Below are 20079 nucleotides of genomic sequence, written 5' to 3'. Positions count from 1 at the left end.
CTTATCACCATTAGATAGATATGTAGGAAACAATTTGTATCTTTAGTTCACAGAGTTTGAGAGGAACTGTATTCAAGTTGCTGAAACCAAGAAGCTACACTCACGAGTCTCACCTAAACTCGAATCTGATTTAGATGACATCATCCTGGACTTTGAGTTGATGAAATCTTGGAGGTCTTGGGAGTAAAGTAAGTGTGATTTGCATATGATGGATATGAATTGTAATGGCCAGAGCATGGCTGTGGTAGGTAACGTCTAGAGATGGCCACCATTTTTTTTTTTCCTCTATCCGCACATACTACGTCTCTTGTACTCTTGAAACTGGGATGAAATTAGCAACTTTGTTAACCAATATAATGCCAGAGAAGTGACTTTTGTGACTTGTGAGGTTAGATCTTAAGAAGTCTTGTATCTTCTTTCTGGATCACTTCGGAACCAAGCCACTGTTCTATGAGAAGTGCAAGTCACATGGAGAAACCATGTGTTGGCAAGCTAGTCTGCATCTTCAGGTGAGCTGCCAGCCAATAACCAGCCTTAATTTCCAGTTAAGTGAATGGCTGGATGTCTAACTCAGTTAAGACTTCTGATTATTGCAGCCTCAGGTTACCCCTGACTGCAACTGCACAAGTGGTCCAGATGAGATCAATCTCACAACTATGGGAGACAATAATGCTATTTTGTGTTAATCACTAAGTATTAGTTTGTTACACAAAACAGATATTAAGATTAAGATATTTATGTCTCCAGATAATAGACCCAGGAGCTTCCTTATGTCTATTCCCCTTTAAAGTCCTTTTTTTTTTTTTTAACTCACAGCTGGAATAATTATGCCAGAGCAAGGCAGCTTAGGTAGCAGCATTTGGCTTCTGATGATTCTTTCCTCAGTGGATGCAGGATGCTGTCATCTTAGGAACTTGAAAAAGAAAGCATACTGTTTCTTGAACTTTAATTAGTCATGCTAATTGTAATAAAATTTTTGCTGGAATAAAAAAAGGGCAGCGTGTCTGAAGTAAGCCAAAAAAAAAAAAATCCATGTATGCACAGTAGTTGTAGAGATCCGCCCCAGTTAGTTGTAACCATTAAATAACTGCTAGGAAAAATACATGGCCTTGGAAAGTGTTTCCTTGGCAGTAGTGGAAGGGCAGGAACAGATCTGTATAAACACATTTTTGTTACAAGCTAGAGGCAATTTTAGAGTTTGATGGATAAGAATGACATTAGATAAAGCATATTGTATTGTACTGGGAATAGCTCATTAACAAGCAGTTAACTTTGTGCGTGTTTACACTCATATTTGTCATGTTCACTGCTGTATCCTCAGCAACTAAAACAGTAACTGGCACTTTAGAGAGACACGATAATTATACGACGAATTAATAAATTCCATTTGTTTTGTTTAACAAAGTCTTTTGATTTAATATTCAGCTGTACTTAGATCAATGGGTCTAAAATAGCTCAAATTTTCTTTGAAAATAAATACATTTCTTCTGGTGTAAATGTAGTCCTCTTAATGGTCTATATGTGAATTATTGAGTTCAATTTTAGAAATTGACTCTTGTTTTCCTTCAATATGCTTCTAGTACCTGTTCTTCACCCCTTTCATCCCCGAGACTAATGATGAATTTTTGTTTGTTCGGGTAACAGAAACACAGTTTCTTAATATTAATAACAGATTTCCAGTATGTATTATGTGTCAGCCACTGTACTTAGCTCAACTAAGCTCCGTGATAACTTTTGATGTACAGACTATTATTATCCTACTGGTAGAGATGAGGAAAAAACTATAGAGGAGTGAGTCTTTGCTTGAGATTATAGTGATTTTAAGAGGTGGCACCAAAATAAGAGTCCAGAACAAGTGGTAAAACCCAAGGGGCACTTATTTCCTATTGCCTGATTTTTAAAGTTGCTAGGGTCTAACTATGAATCTTTGTATTGGATAACTATTTTGGGGGTTAGGGGAGTGATAATTATTTATGGTTCTGACTGCTCATTTTGTGTTTGGAACAAATTAATAAAAAGATACAAGAGTCACAGAGATAGAGATTTATAAATGTTAGCTCTATAATTGGTAAAACTGAATTGTAGAATACTCCTTGGATTCACCAAGAAGATGGAGCCTTCCATTGTTACCTCCTTAATTCTAGACATAGAGTTAACCCAGTAGAAGGAGTTGAGTTCTGCAGAGAAGACAAGCAGGAACAGCACCTTAAATTTAGTACAGAAACTCCAATATTGTAATCACAGAAATAAAATGCTCAGCAGATGAGCCCTAACCCATGAGTTCTTACATTCCAGTGTAAAGTCCAGAACCAAATTCATTAGTTTCATGAATAGGTAGATTTCACAACAGAAGGGAAAAGGCTGCTGAGCTAGACATGTTCATATTTGTCTGCCAGGCTCACCAATCAGGTTTTAAGTTGGCCCTCTTCCCTTGGGTAGGAGAGAGCAAGGTATTATATATGTGAACAGAAGCTTTTTGTCTGTTACATTTTCAGAGATGAAAACTCCCATTTTAGGGAACCAAGACTGAATTCCATGATTTACATGGATGTTTGGAAGGTGTCTGCAACTTAATCTGTGTTCGTTTCTGAGATGTTGGGCAACTCCTTCTTGGAAGATGTGGTAATGGTCTCTTTGAAAAGAAAATAATCATCTGAGTTTTGGCTGAAATAGTTGATCAGATTACCTATGAAAATGACTCTCACCCAACTACAAGAATGTTATGATGTAGAAACTCTAAATATATGAGTAATTAACTATACAACACTCCATTCCCATGTGAAAATCTTTAATCTTTTAAGATACTGAAATTTTGCGTATGTCTCATAATTTTCTGTATATGGTCAATGAGTTTTGCCTTAGCCATAAGTGGTCTGTCTGAAATCTTCTCTATTATTTGTGGATTTTCTTCCTGATGTACCAAGCCTAGTCTGTTTGTTTTTTCCTAAGAGAAAAGCAGATGATTCAACTGTGTATTTCTCAGTGTTGATATTGTGGTTCTGAGGTATTTCATAATCTTGAGTAAAATCTTGTCAATTTTATGCTATGCCTTGTGGGAACATATTTTTACTTTTAAGTCTCTTTGGCAAAGTGGAGCTTCCTTTGTGTTTCCTCGCCAAATGTATTACCCATTGTTTTCTGATTAATTCTTTTTCAGAATGTTTACTCCTTCTTACCTCAATGTCATTACTTTTCAGTCTTGGCTTTGGGTAAACCTAGGACAAGAATTGGATATCCAAAGCCAATTTCAATATAAAAACTATAATATCTATCAAAATCTATGTAAAATCCTGTGTATATTTCTCTTCTTTGTTGAACAGGGGCTTATAATCATGTAGGTAAATACACGTGGTTTTGATTTCAGCACTGATTACTGAAGATTTGTCTTCCATTCTTCTGGGCCAGGCCCATACACAACCATAGTTAGAAGTAAAAACTATTTGTTATACCTGGAATGCCTTTCCTTTCAATCTCTGAATGTCTAAAATTACTTTTTCTTTGAAGACCACCTCAGGTGACCCTACTGTGGGGAAAATGCCTGAATTATCTTTGTAATCCCAGCTCAGCCATTTAAAGATTGTGTAAGTTTAGTGTCAGCATATTACTTAAGTTCTTTTAGATTTAGTTTCCTCATATGTAAGCTGGGGATAATAATACCTACCTCATAGAAAATGAATGAGAATCAAGTTATATAATATATGAACAACACTTGACACTGTGTGTGAACACTCAATACATGTAAATCATTATTATTAGCAAAATGATTATTAGGTTCTCATGCTAATCCACAATTTTTACTGGCAGATATCCATTAGTTTATAGTTAATGTTATTCATAATCTTTTCTTCATATTCAAATAGGAAGAGATGACTTCTCAATCTAGTTAATCCTGGATGTGTATTTCTCTTTTTATTGAGTGTAAAATGCTTATTTATATACATACAATTTCCCTTGTTAGTGAACATCTAGAAGGCAGAATGGTACTTCATTTCTTTCTGTATGTTTAGCACCAAGGACAGTACCTGGCACATAGAAGATACATATTAAAGACAAATAAAACAACTCTTAATGGATCTCATTTAAAAAAAATTCTCAGTTAATTATAAAGGCTCTAGTAAACCAAATAATTGTATGTTAACTTATTTACTTTTATTACTGTGTTTATTTTCTCCAACTGCTTCATCATACAAAGTAAACACCTGAATGTAAGCTGCATGAGGGCAAGAGCTGTGTCTTGTTTACTGCTCTCAAGAACATTTGAGCAAAGTGCCTGGCACATGGCAGACACTCAATAAGTTACAGTTAATACTCAATGTATGAACTGATCTATACTTAGAATTGACTAAGAAGAATAAGTCTTACACAGACTCAGTCTCTGAGAACTTGACAATCTAAGTTTGCATATCTCTGCTGATATGTTTTCAGGTTACTCAGTAGAAAACCAAGTTATTTACACATCCTCAAGTGTCTCAAGGTTAAATCTTCCATGCATAAAATATCTGGGCGATTGATTGTGTTTCTTACTTTGCTCCTAAGTATATTAGCATCATATAGGCATAGCCTAAGCCAGACCAAAATGAATTCATTGATTGACTCAACAAATGTTTATGGATCTCAGATATTATATGGAGATGGTGTCAAACAACGGGATGTGCTGTGGAATTTGATGTGGAGGCTGAAGGAAAGAGGAATCTAGGCGGACTCACAGATTTTTTGGCTTGAGTAACTTGGTGAGTAACTGATAGTGCCACTTAAGAAGGATGGAAGAATGAAGGAGGAACAGTTTTGTAGGGGAAATTAAGTATTTTAGCTTAATCTTAATCATTTTGAGATGCCTACTAAATACAGAAATATTTAGGATCCACTTTCATCATCTTCATCCATCCCTTGCACTTTTCCACTCCTAATTTCCTAGACCTTCATTCTAAGCAGTGCTCAGCACTTAATGCTATAGCTCTCTACACAGGATGCTATCTAAAATATAACAATTCTTGCCGGGTGCAGTGGCTCATGCCTGTAATCCCAGCACTTTGGGAGGCCAAGGTGGGCAGATCATCTGAGGTCAGAAGTTCGAGACCAGCCTGGCCAACATGGTGAAACCCTGACTCTACTAAAAATACAAAAATTAGCAGGGTGTGGTGGTGCATGCCTTTAATCCCAGCTACTTTAGAGGCTGAGACAGGAGAATGGCTTGAACTTGGGAGGCAGAGGTTGCAGTGAGCTGAGATGGCACCACTGCACTCCAGCCTGGATGACAGAGCGAGACTCTGTCTCAAAAAAAAAAAAAAAAAAAAAACTAAAAACAATTGTGGTACACAGGCAGTACTCTGGTGCACACTAAGATGTGGTTGTCTGATTAACAGCTAAATGCATTGCTTTCCTTAAAAGCTTTGCTTTCTGTCAGATAATCCTATGTTAACATAAAGAAAATAAGCCACCATGGAGAACGTCCAGGCAACAGTACTCTGACAGCATTATTATTGAATAGTAGGCCCTCACACACTATTTTCTATACCCATATTTTTTGTATAAAATCCATAGAACACACTTTAAATGAATTCTTAAGTTTGCTTTGTGGAGATAGAATAAAAGTAGAAATAGCTACGTCATTCATTTTTTAAAAATTTGAGTCTATCACTTGTTTGTGTTTTATCTGGTATGTTGATGCTCACTTTTTTACATCACTGATCTAGTTCATATTGAAAACATAAATAATTATGGAAGACAAGTTTCTTATTTAATTCTATAAGAGTAAGTAGAATGTATGTATATGGTTGTGGGTGTGCAAGCACATACATATATTTGGTCTATTTTTACAATTATCGAAAGTCAAAGTAATCCATGTGATTGTGGTATGACACCAAAAATGACAACTCACTGTACTCTGTTCTATTTTTAAAAAATTTTCCTCCACTAATTTCTTCTGTTCCCCCGTGCTCCTCACTCAAGTTTTGCATTTTCCCCAAAGAATGCAGGCATCACTTTTTTTTTCCATAACAAAAATTTCAAAGTGAAACACAAGCTCTGGGTAAGTAACGAGATATTGAATTCAAAATTTCAACTGTGGCAACTGGATCCAATAGATATGAAATATCAAAGTAAAATGCCAGGCAAAGATGCAGATTTTTAAGTTTAAGTTATGGAGCTTCCTGAATTTTTATCTAAGTGTAGAGATGGAGATAAGGCTTGCGGAGAGAGGTAAAACATGCATTTGTGATTTTATGTCACAAATTTCAGCTTATGCAATTAATTGGTTACAGAACCTGTGGTAGAATTTAGAAAGACACATGCATATGTATGTTGATTGTAGCACTATTCACAATAGCAAAGACTCAGAACCAACCAAAATGCCCATCAATGTTAGACTGGATAAAGAAAATATGGCACATATACACCATGGAGTACTATGCAGCCATAAGAAACAATGAGTTCATGCCCTTTGCAGGGACATGGATGAAGCTGGAAACCATCATTCTCAGCAAACTAACACAGGAACAGAAGACCAAATACTGCATGTTCTCACTCGTAAGTGGGAGTTGAACAGTGAGAACATATGGGCACAGGGAGGGGAACATCATATACCGGGGTCTGTCAGTGTGTGGGTAGCAAGGAGAGGGATAGCATTAGGAGAAATACCTAATGTAGATGACAGGTTGACGGGTGCAGCAAACCACCACGGCACTTGTATACCTATGTAACAAACCTGCACGTTCTGCACAGGTACCCCAGAACTTAAAGTATAATTTTAAAAAAATCTTCTCATGGGCCTCAGCTATGTTTATGTAAGCAGCATGTTTATCAGCATCTTGCTCCTTGACTGCAATCTCAGACTGCAGGAGGTATCTAGACATAACTTGAATAGAAAAACAATGTTCAGTTTTTCATCATTCATTCAAGAAACACTTGTAGATAATCTAATGCATGTTCACAACATGTGAGGTTAGAACCACTGCTTTTAGTTTTAACAGAATAACTGAAACTCTGACTCAAATTTTAGCTGTACATTTAGAAGCAAATCCAATGATAAAATCATCTTTCCACCTTTTGATTTGCTTGTATTAATTCATGCTAGCATTACACTACAGGACACAGAACATCTTTATAAAGCGCTACACGTGTAGATTATTTTCGAAAACAGTATTTTTCATCCCAAACAATACTTTTCTCCCCAAACTTATTTGACCCTGTCATTTTTTATGGGTTATTCTAAGGTATTATTTTATTAAAAGTGCCAACCCCTGTCCTCTATTATCTATTTTCAGTTGCTACATTTATTAGTAATCAAATTAATAAAAAAACTCTCCTTAGAAAACATGATACGGTCTTCCATTTTAGCCTTGGGAAAAATCTCAGGAAATCTAGTTTAAAAGATATGTGTAAAAGAGCCTGGGAATATTCTACTTCTTTTAGCTAACCACCTGATTTCACCAGGCCTCTTATTTCTTGATGGACTAGTCATGCATTGTGGTAGCTGGTGGTGGCAATGATGCTGGGATGAATATGTCTTGCAGGACATTATGGTGAGTTATTGAACGGAAGTCTAGGGATTGTTCAACCCCTGAAAACAGACCACATCCCATTGCACGAGGAAATTTGGGTAAGGTTCTGCCTTTTCTCATAAAATCAGACTCTGATCTAATTTCTTTCACAATTAAGCTTACCTAAAATATGTTCACACTGAAAGTTAATGCATTTTTGTCTGTCAGCATTTGGTGTTGCCTTGGTGACAGTGTACAGACCAATTGTTAAGAGCTTTTTTTGAAGCAACTTTGCCAGTTCTTTCATCGTAGTGCATATGCAGCATTATATGTTCATTGTTATTTGCTTCATTTTCTACAACTGGAAATAATGTATTTTGAAGCAGCATAAGAGAGTATATTTGAAGATTCCTCTTGTACTTTGATATAGTCATTAAGAAAGCTTTTAAAGGAGTAATACTTGGCATTCGAAATGTGAAACCAAAATACTTCAAATGGCATTCGAATTAAAATTTAAAAATATATAAGTGAAAGAAAATATCAAGTTTATTTCGGGAATTATAAATCATAGTCCATGTGATAAACGTGTGGGAACTGATTCTTGTTGCTTAACACAGCTGAGAAAACAATTTAATGTCAACCTACTGACAAATAAAACTGCCATAGCATCATTATTGTTTTAAGAAACCACATTGGAAGCCAAATATTTCAAAGTTAAGATGTATGCTATGTATTTTGTCAGTATAGTTTGCTTATTACTGAGTGAAAGAAGGCAAATCATTTTACTTGGTCTAATGGTCAACAGAGGTGAGATTATAGGATTATGGGATACTATAGTGGAATGGTAAGTTGGCAGTCCTCTGGTTACCTAACAGGAAAACCGAAGCTCAGAGAGGTCAAGACACTTGCTCAAGGAGGTGAGTCCCAACCCCCCACTTTTATTATCTCCCCTAACTTCAGGTCAAAATTCTAGAGAGTACACAGTTAAGAATCTATGCTTACATGGAGCAGGGTGGTACCTTTCTACTCCAGCATCTGTTGAAGAAAATCGAGCTTGAATGTGTATGAAACAGAATTTTCTTTATGAAGCATAGAAATTATTTCTTGGAGAAACAGCAGTTAATATCTCTTGGATACCTTTAAAAAATGCTCCCTTTTAAATATTTGTCCTGTTCATGAAATAATTAATAAGAACTTGCTATTAGGATTTTATTTTTTTCTGAGCACAGAGAAGCTAAAATATGGGGCTATTTATCTCAGTGACAGGGTAACAAATTTCTAAAAGTTATTTTGGGTATATATATATATATATATGTCTATTTAGCTAAAGATGTGGTACACCAAAACATGATTTGCAAGCTTAATTTATTCTAAAGGGGCTTATTGTGATAAGTGAGTTAGCAGCATTGTATTAGGAAAACTGGCAATATTATGATCACATACCCAGGCACAGAGTGGAAACAGAATGAAGGGATTTGCAGTGAAGAATGATGCAAAACCTACCAAGACAGGAACTTTCATAAATTAAGACTCATTAACTAGAAAGAAGAGTTGAGGCCATGCTCCCGTCAGAAAATGTCATACCATAGATATTTTTCATAGCGCTTCCGAGTCTCTCATCTGAGCACATCCCACTGGAGTCTTTGTTCATGTATATATCCCAAGGTAGATGGTTGGCAATTGGGATGATTCCCTTTGCCATAACCTCTCATCTATGAAGTTTGGGCAGGGTTTTACCAGAGCTTAAAACCTTAAAGCAGCCACAGAACATTTTGAGTTACTACTCAACAGTGCTCCTAAATACATCCTAAGATAACATAAAGTATGAGTCTAGGTAATAGAGGTACCTCATTTTGTATTAAACCAAAGTCATAGGCATTTGTTATTAATTTGAAGTCTTTTGGTTTCACATCTTAAATGTTGTGAAAACAGTTAATCTTTCACTTTTTTAAAACAAATATCTGGGTATCTACTACATACCAGAAAAGTCAGACACCAGTGATAATAATAATACCTGACTTTATTGCCTGTTACGTGCCAATTCCTCTTGTAAATGATTTGCATGCCGTAGCTTACATAAACCTCACAACAACTCTGTGTGTTAGGTGTCATCATTACCTCCATTTTGCATATGAGGATTTCAAGGCGAAGAGTGGTTGGCTAACTCTCCCAAGGACACAAAGCTAGAGACAATGGATCTGGATGTGAAAGGCAGTGCAGTGTTGTTTCAGAGTATGTGCTCTTGCCCCATATGCTATTCTGCTTCTCCAACAAATGGTGAAATGACTCAGGCCTCTGCGTTCAAAGAGCTTACTTTTTTTAAAAAAAAAATTTATGTTCCAGGATACATGTGCAGAACATGCAGGTTTGTTACATAGGTATACATTGCCATGGTGGTTTGCTGTACCTATCAACCCATCATCTAGGTTTTAGCCCTGCATGCATTACTATTTGTCCAAATGCTCTCCCTCCCCTTGCCCCCCACCCCACAACAGGCCCCGGTGTGTAATGTTCCCCTCCCTGTGTCCGTATGAAGAACTTACATTTTAATAAGATAAAAAGATGATCACATAAATAGTGTAATAAGTGTTGTATTAGAAGTAGAGGACTCCAAAGGAACACAGAGGGGACACCCAGCCCAGTCTTGGTCCATTAGGGAAAAGTCCTTGGAATGATATGTTAACAGAACCCTAAACTTTAGGTTGCCTTCCAAAGTTCTCTATCACTAACTTGAGTCACAGGCTCATAGAATCTTAGAAAATATTTATGTCAGCACCTTCAGTATACAGATGAAGCAAACGAGGGCTCAGGCAAGTTATTTGGCTAGTAGCTGATAGAGATTTAGCAAGAATGCAAGGATCCAGACACCCTTATGCTTTTTTTAAATTATTATATCACATATTTAGTCAGTGTCTTAAAAATAAATTAATAATAGTCTTATCTTGATTGAAGATAAAATAGTCTTCCTCCTTCTTCTGCCTTTTATAGAACTTTTCACTTTTTTTGATGTCATGTGAACGTCAATCAAGATATGAATTCTTTATGTAGATTAAGTGATTTTACAAAGTAAAGAGAAAAAAATCTTACTGCTTATGAACCCTGCTGAGTATACATTAATGTATTTTGAGGTGAGTCACAAGTAGGCCACCATTAACATAGATTTTTGGTACATTAGAATTCTAGCTTTATTACTTATTAGCCAGTAAACTTGGGCAACTTACCTTTTCTAGGCCTCAGTTTCTAATCTGTAAAATAGGAAAAATAAATAATAATCCCTCCTGTGCATCAGCATTTTGAATCCAAGTTGCACTAAATTTTTAATCTTTCAGTTGGTAATTACCCAAAGTTCTCTCTCTCTCTCTCTGTTTATATTATCTTTCTGTATTGGATGTGACTGTCTCCAAAATTTAAATAATAGTTAATGATAGTGGTTGTAGTGGAAAATTTGACTAATTCTTGAAAGCATAGGAACACTTAGTAAGTATTACGTTGGTTGTTCATTTGAAATAGACATTCTTCAGCATGATAAAGAAGGATTTTTTTATTCTTAGATTCTAAGACTTCTTTTTTTTAAGTATATATGTATAGAATTGATTGTTTAACTTTATCAAATGTCAGTAATCAAGGTGCTCATATGGTTTATTTCCTTTGGTCTACAGATGTGATAAATTTGGATATATTTTAAAATATTAAGCTCTCCTTGCACTCCTGGTTGATCATGATGCATTTTTCTTTTAATATTTTTCTTAATTTAATTTTAATTGATAAGTAAAATTATATATATTTGTAGTATGCCAAATGATATTTTGATATGACAAATGTCTCTCTTACAGATTTTCTGTTAACTAGATAATATAACTGATGTTTCTACCAAGATTTTGATTGAAAACAGATGCATGTTTATTTATATTCTTCACTGTGGATTTTCATTTGAGGTCCATGTATCTCTTAAAGTATATGGATTGGGTTAGAGAGTTCTTAACTGCCTAATATTGTGCATTTTTAGAGAGAGAAGGCTCATGGTTTTCTTAGTGTCTTCAGAGGATGTCCATGATCCCCACGTTTTAAGAACTACTTTGTATTCTACAAAATAAACTCAAAGCTGCTATCTCTTGAAACTGATGTCTCTGTTCTTCCCCCTTGCTGATCAGAACTTCTCACTATTTTGCACTTTCCTGACTACACATTAGTGGTAGGAAATTTTCTCGATTTTCTCTCTAGAAAATAACTTTCAGGTTATGTATAACCAGAAAAGGTCTCTTGTTAACCGAACCAACCAACCGGTGAAGCAACAAACCACCAGCTAGAAAGACAGTTGACAGACAATCAAACTCTACTGAAGTAAGCCTGTGGAAATCATGAGGTCTGTGGCAATGTCTCTTCTGATTTGTTTGACTAGATCCAGGAGCTGTACCTAGATGTAGAGGAGCTGATTTTTTCGGACAAACAAGCTTTACAATTGAGAACAGAAAAGTAGTTGAGGCCTTGTGTCCATCCATTTTAGACTGAAAAAAAAAAAAGCAATGACCAGGTGAAGCCTACTGTCCAGTTGCAGGAAAGGGTTGAGTTGCACACTGTGGCTTCTCTGGCATTAAGTGGTGTTAGAGACAGAGAGGCTCACACAGAAGGTAGATCATCTGTGTTTTCCCATGGCCTGACTATGCAAATGGAAACTAACATTTGGAACCAAGAATATTTGAAAATGAGCAGTGCAAAAAACAAAAGAAAGAAGGAAGGAAGGGAGAGAGGGAGGCAGGGAGGGAAAAAAGAAAGAAAGAAAATCAATCAATCAATCCCATTAGATAAGTTAGTGTCACGTATATGTGTGTTTCCCTTTAATTGATTCCATTTGGTCCCATAAGCCAGAAGCACTCTGTCTTATCTGAAGTCAGATAAGACTTGGATGAATGTGCTCCTAGGAACTCTTGCCTGTCTGCCTTCTTAAACTGGTAACTCTCTTATCCAGGGCGTCCATCATCCTATAGTCTTCTATTTCCTTCTTCATCTTACACATAGTCTTAAGGTCCTCTACTTAAAGTCTGTTGCCTCACAATGACCAGGGTCCTCCCCACTAGAAAAGAAGAAAGTAGGCTAATTTCTGCTCTTGAATTTGAAATGTTTCCTAATGGCATTCCCATTTTTGGATGGCATATTGTTGTCTGTGTCTAAGCAACCTGACTTCTTCTAGTCACTGAAGTGGTCAAAAGGGCTTGGCTTGGGCCTTGAATAATTAATTTGTACCTCCAAGATAAAAATATTATTTGCAGTTTAAAAAGTTATAATTGGGGGGTTAGCTTGTGTAGAACAATATCTAGTGATTTTTAAGATTCTCAAGTTAAAATGTCTTATTGATTCAAATTTGATGCTTGCTTTAAGCCTTCTTGCATAGGGATTTAAAATAATTTCCCCACTACATAGTGTGTGTTTTTCAGATTTTAACATTTTCTCTCTAAAGACAATTGCAGTTAAATTTGGGAAAGTTGTGGCAATGCTTATTGGCAAAGTCATCTGTCTCCTAATATTGTAATCTGTCTCCTAATATTGGTCATCTGTCTCCTAATTAGGAGTCATTAGGAGTCATCTGTCTCCTAATATTGGTAGCCTGAATAACTACATTCTAAACAGCATGTTTTTTGTTTGTTTGTTTTTACTGGCACACACTTTCATTGTATAGGGGTGGTATATGGATCATCTCCTATATTTTTTTTAATGAGCCCAGACTCAAACTCTAATCCAGGCAATAGAATTCCAAATAAGTAGTGATAGTGAAATCTACTATTTGCCTTAACATCTAATCTTCCTTTGCAATTTATTTATTTATTTATTTGGTTTGGGGAGGCAGGTAAACTTAATACCTGAAGGCCCCATCAGGTTATGTGGATGGCCCCTGAGTAAGATTATAGGGAAGTTTAGGGATTAAGGAAACTGAAGAGAATTTTGTTCCCAGAGAGCAGCTAATACTCACTTCCAGACAACTGTGCTATACAGGAATATGGTGCCAGTGTTGCTAGAATGTCTGATTTTTTAATAGAAGGCTGAAATACACATTTTATATGAAATATTCTGATTTTTAAAATATTCTTTTTTTCGCTTACAAATTATATTTTATTTTTAACTGGGAGATAATAATTGCATATATTCATAGGGCGCAATGTGATGTTGTGGGACATGTATATGTTGCAGAATGATTAAATTAGGCTAACTAACATATCCATTACCTCACATACTTTTCTTCGTGGTGATAACATTTAAAATCTTTTAGTAATTTTGAAATATACAGTATGTTATTATTAACAATAGTCAGCAAGCTGTGCAATAGATTACTAAAACTTATTCCTCCTGCCTAACTGAAACTCTGCACCCTTTGATCAACATCTCCTGTTTTCCTATGCCTCCTCCTGCAGTTTCTGTAACCACCATTCTACTCTCCAATTCTATGAGTTTGACTTTTTTCGATTCTACATGTAAGTGAGACCATATGGTATTTGTCTTTCTGTGCCTGGCTTATTTTATTTAGCATAATGTCTTCTGGGTTCATGCATGTTATTGCAAGTTTTCTTCTTTTTAAGGCAGAATAGTATTCCATGAGGTATGCACACAACATTTTCTTTATCCACTCATCCGTTGATGGACACTTAGGTTATTTCCATATTTTGGCTATTGTGAATAATGCTGCAGTGGACATAGGAATGCAGTTATTTCCTTGACATACTGATTTCAATTCCTTTGGATATATACCCAGAAGTGGGATTGCTGGATCATATGGTAGTTCTGTTTTTAGTTTGTTTGAGGAGCCTTCATACTGTTTTTCAAAATGGCTATACTAATTTACATTTCTGCCGACAGTGTGCAAGCGCTCCTTCTTTTTCACATTCTCTCCAACGCTTACCTTTTGTGCTTTCGATAATAGCCATTTTAACAAGTGCGAATTGATAGCTCATTTGGTTTTAATTTGCATTTCCTTAATAATTAGTGAAGGTGAACATTTTTCATTTACCTGTTAGCCATTTTTACATCTTCATTTGAGAAATATCTATTCAGTTTCTTTGCCCACTTTATTTTTTAAATTTTAATCTCTATTTTTTTAACTTTTAGGTTTGGTGGTACATGTGAATGTTTGTTACACAGGTAAACGTGTCACGGGGGGGTTGTTGTACAGATTATTTAATCATCCAGGTAATATGCCCAGTCCCCAATAGTTATCTTTTCTGCTGTCCTCCCTCCTCCCACCCTCCACCCTCAAGAAGACCCCAGTGTGTGTTGTTTTCTTCTTTGTGTTCATAAGCTCTCATCATTTAGCTTCCACTTACAGGTGAGAACATGAGGTGTTTGATTTTCTGTTCCTGCGTTAGTTTGCTAAGGATAATGGCCTCCAGCTCCATCCAAGTTCCCGTAAAAGATATGATCTCATCCTTTTTTATTTTGCCCATTTTTAAATCAGGCTATTTGTTTTCTTGTTATTGAGTAGTTTGAGTTCCTTATATATTTTGGACATTAGCTCCTAATCACATATATGATTTGCAAACATTTTCTCTCAATTGGAGGGGGGGTTCTGTCTTCACTCTCTTAATGTTTTCCTTTGCTATATAGAAGCTTTTTAGTTTGATATCATCCCACTGTTCTATTTTCGCTTTTTTATTGCATTATATTTAAGGTGTTACAACATGATGTTCTGATATACACATATACATATAGTCAAATGCTTAGTACAGTCAAACAAAATTACATATTCATCATCTTCCATAATTGCCTCTTTTTCCTTGTGTTAAGATCACCTAAAATCTACTCTTAGCAAATTTTCAGTACGCAGTACAATATTATTAACTACAGTCCTCATGCTGCACATTAAATCTCTAGATTTATCCTACCAATTTTTAAATGATAGCAATTCATTCACTTTTTAATTTTTGTAAACACTGTGTGGTCAAGGAGAACAGTTTTATGCTGTGTTAGAATTTACAAAGCACTCTTAAGTCCACATTTGGTCCAAACAAACAGGCTATCACATAGGAAGATTTTTTTTTCCTTTGCAAATAAAGAAACTGAGGAATACAGTGATTATGTGACCAGCTCAAAGTGACATATCTATTATGAAAAAAGAACGTAGGACTAAAACCCGGTGTTTATACATTTCAGCTTAATCGAAACTCTCCTATGTTTATCGAACCTTTGTGCAGATGCAGAGTCAGTCATTATTTATGTTGTAACAGTTTCCACTTAATTTCATTCTTGCTCGTTTGGTTCTTCTGCTTTTGCATTTTATCTAATCTGGGTTGTCTCCCAAACAAAACTCAAAGAGTAACCTTAACACTTTTGATGTGGTCTACTTCACTGACTTGACTTTGAGGAGTAACAAGAAAATTTCATAATGGAGTTATTTATTCTCCATCTAGTTTTTTTCTTCATTTCATGTAATAAATAATTTCAGCACATTTTCAGCTGTAAGTCTCTTTGCTGAAGTCATTCTGAACAAAATTATGAACATACTACCAAAAGAAATGAGTTTGTTTTTGTGAAATACATCTCAGAAAGAACAACTGTGATAAACCTATTCATACAAAAACTTTGTACTTTAAGTTACAAATTATCTTTAATTCCTGGGATTTACTGCTGTAATTTCTGATAGCCTAGGCCTTCCGAGACCTTCACCATGAACCACTTAAGACAAAATAGAGGTTTTCCTTTAGTAGTTAATAAGAAAATTATATTTTACTAAAACCAAACTTTTTTTATTATTATACTTTAAGTTCTAGGGTACATGTGTACAACATGCAGGTTTGCTACATAGGTATACATGTGCCATGTTGGTTTGCTGCACCCATCAACTCGTCATTTACATTAGGTATTTCTCCTAATGCTATCCCTCCCCAAGCCCCCAACTCCACAACAGGCCCCAGTGTGTGATGTTCCCCGCCCTGTGTCCAAGTGTTCTCATTGTTCAATTCCCACCTATGAGTGAGAACATGTGGTGTTTAAACCAAACCTTTTTTGAAGTAGTAGATGAGGCATTTCTCTTCTATAAATGAGATTTGCAAATAGTGATTTTATTTATTAGTTTAGGAATCAAGAAATCCCCAGAATGAATGGTAAGGTAATTTTAGGGCCTTTTGATAGAATCAGACTATTGGGTGTTTGGAAAGTTTCTGGAAATTTTTTTTTTTTTTTTTTTTGGTAAGCTTTAGCACCAGAGTTTCAGAGAGAGAGAGAGATTGGAACATTTCTCCAAGGGGCATTCATTGGTTTTACCTGCAGCTGATAAGGTTCTTGATACCAAGCAGGTGCATCCTCAGCAGCAGCCATGTCTTTAGATGCTGCTGAGGACGCACCTGCTTGGTATCAAAAACCTTTTAGATGTTAAAACTAGTTCTTGGGCTAGTTTAACATCTCTGAGGCTCTGTTTCCTTAAAGGTTTCCTGAAAATTTTAAATGAAATAGTTATTTATGCCCTACACTATTAGACTTTAGACTTCCCAATGGCCTCTTCCCCAGAATTATACATATACAATTATACATGTACAGACACTTGAAACACATGTAGTCTCTAGAGCTGTTCCATCTTCACAAAACAACATATCTTTTAAATTATTTGTATTACAAAGCTTTATTATTGCCAAAAAAGCAGAACAGGGTAAACCTTTCAGGAGAGCAAGAACAATTTAAAACTACCCACCCCTTTTTAACTTACCTTAGAGATTTAATAATTATCTTAAAAGACAGAAAATTCCCCAACAGTACATCTGCCTATCAAGTCTTTTTAACATTTCTACTTTAGCTCAGTGATTTTCAAGTGTTCAAACACAAAAGTACTATTACAAACGGTTGTATGCTCAACACCATGGTGATTCTGATGCACAGCTAATTTGGATATGGTTGTGTTCCTCTTTTTCCTCCCTTTCACCAATTTAAGCATGAGGGATGGTAAGAGACTGCCATTAGTCTACAAAACTAGTTCATATGATAGGTCACTATCTGAAGCAAAATCAGGATCTTTTTTCATTTGTTTCTTTTTGGTGTTGCTTACCTGAACTTCTTTTTTTTTTTCCTATTTGGATAAATAGCAAATCCTTCCAGATTATTTTCATAAGGCTATAATATTTCCAAGCTGATCTCTGTCCTGCTCCCTCTGTTCAAGCATTCTATTTAATAATGTATTTGAACAAAAACATCGTTTTAAAGCAGCAATGTTTACAGTGGTGATGGCTTGATTCATTTGTTTATTTAAAGTAGTTGTCTCAACAATGACTTCACTTGTTTATTCATCTAAAATAGTTGCTTCAAGATTCAGAGCAACCTGAGAAGGTTGAAAGTTTTCTTGGAATCATGGAAGGTCAAGCTGAAAGGATGCTTTCAAGTTATTTAAATCCACATGTGAAACCTGGAGAGGGTGAGTAATGTGCTCAACATTATACATCAGGTAGGCATAAGGGCTAGGATCTGCGTCTCCTCACTCCTGGACCAGTGCTCTCTCTCGTCACCATTTTGCTACTTCTTACTTTATGATTTCTGTCATCCTTAAGGCTTCCAGTGTGATCCATTCCACGAGGTAATTTTAACTTAATACCCCATGGGAAGTGTGATGCTTTCCCCTTTGCACCTTAGTTTCTGCTGGGAAAGCCTAGGGAATACAGAAGTCAAGTAGGCTGCCTCATGATCCCATCATTGGACTCTGAGTTTAACTTTTCCACTTGACTCATTTGGTATTTTTCACAATAACTGTTTTTTATGAGTTGATCCTCATTTTGTCTTATTTTCCATGCTTAAATGTGCCAATCCTTGCTCAGATGCATACACTGGAAAACAATCTAAGAAACAGCCTAGGAAAACAACATAATTGCCACACTGCTTGTTAGTTTCATTGTTTTTTGCAAAACATATGGATCTTGCTCATAAATATATTTGTGTGCATCTTCTTCAGAAGGACAACAGAATATTTATAGTGATTTTTATGCCATTTCTTTATTTTCAACTTCTAAAACTATATTTGATGATTATTTTTATCTACTTTTCTTTTTCCTCTAGCTCTTTAAGATGTTAATAGTTGATTTTGCACCAGCCCTTGACTTCCTTGACTTCTTCAAACAAGGCGGGGGCTTGTTTTCCCAATTTGGTTGACCTATATGTGATTTCCTTTAATAGAATAGGGAATTTCAATTTCTTTGATGACATTTAAGTTGCATAGGACACCTTTTTGAATGAAACCTGATGAATTAAATAGAGTTAAATAACATTCAAGGGGAGTTTTTTTTCTCTGATATCTAATAGTTGTACATATTTTTGCCAATTGGGATTTTGAAGGTGAAACCAGCGGGCATGGATGTGGCAAAGATTGGCTAGCTCGTAACCATATGAATTTCTTTTTTCTCTTGGGAATGAAGCAAGACACATTTTTCAATGCCCATTGCAGTTAATGTGTCCCTATGACTGAGTTTTAACCAATGGAGTGTCGGTAGAGTAATGTGCACCACTTCCAGGCCTAGGCGTTAAAAGCACCTTACGCTCTATTCATTCCACAAATATTTATTAAGTGTCCACCATGTTCCAGGCCCTTGTAAGTGGGTAAAGTGATGCTGTTGTCAAAAGGATGTCAATAGGCAGGATTTAAGAATATAAAGTTTCTTTAATGGTAAATAATATAAAAACTTATCTGCAAAACTCCCCTCACCTCCAATTCTAGGTGCTTGACAAATTCATAGTACATCTTTACTTTTAACAGCATTATTGAGGTATAATTTATGTGCAAAGAAGTACACATGTTTAATATGTTCAATCTGATGAGTTTGGACAGTTCCAAATCCTTGTGATAACCATTACCACAATGAAGGTAATAGATATATCCAACACCTTCTCTTTTTTTGTGGTAAGGACACTTAACTTGAGAGCTATCTTCTTAATAAATTTTGAAGTATACAATATTTTATTGTTAACTATAGGTACCGTCTTGTACAGCAGATCTCTAGAACTTATTCTTCTAGTATGACAAACTTTATATCCACTGAACAACAACTCTCTGTTTCCATCCTCACCCCCCACCCCTGGCAACCGCTATTGTATTCTTTGTTTTCATGAGTTTGATTATTACGGATACCTCATGTGGAGGAATCATGCAATATTTGTCCTTCAGTGACTGGCTTTTCCTAAATGAGCAAAGAACTTGAACAGATGTTTCTCCAAAGAAGATATGGTATATCTTAATGAGATTAATTTAGAAAAGCTGGGAAGACAGGCTCAGGAGGCGGTTAAGAGTGGTGATCTCAAACGAAGACTTAAAAGGACCTTGGGTTTATTTTTCTTTGCTTTAATGAGGCTAATATCAAAGTGGGAGGGCTCAAACCACAGCAACAAAAAAGAGGAACCACTGGGTGGCCTTACAGCAGAGTGGGGATGCTGGGACACCCTGCAAACACCATGGTAGGGGAGCTGTGGCTCTACGAGGAGGTTGGTTAAGGGTTGGTGGTGATAAACAACACAGTTTTCTGCACTTAATAAATAAGAGCACAATGTACTGTTATATTTGGCAATTGTTTTAATGAGATCTTGTTTTTGTTCAAGCAGTTTCATTGTCAGCTTCATGTTTTCCGTGAGACATGGAAGTCAGGGAAAC

The sequence above is a fragment of the Pan paniscus genome, chromosome 7, assembly GCF_029289425.2.
Source record: "Pan paniscus chromosome 7, NHGRI_mPanPan1-v2.0_pri, whole genome shotgun sequence".
Lineage (NCBI taxonomy): Eukaryota > Metazoa > Chordata > Mammalia > Primates > Hominidae > Pan > Pan paniscus.
The sequence above is the reverse complement of the archived record's forward strand: the minus strand, read 5'-3'. Positions refer to the sequence as shown.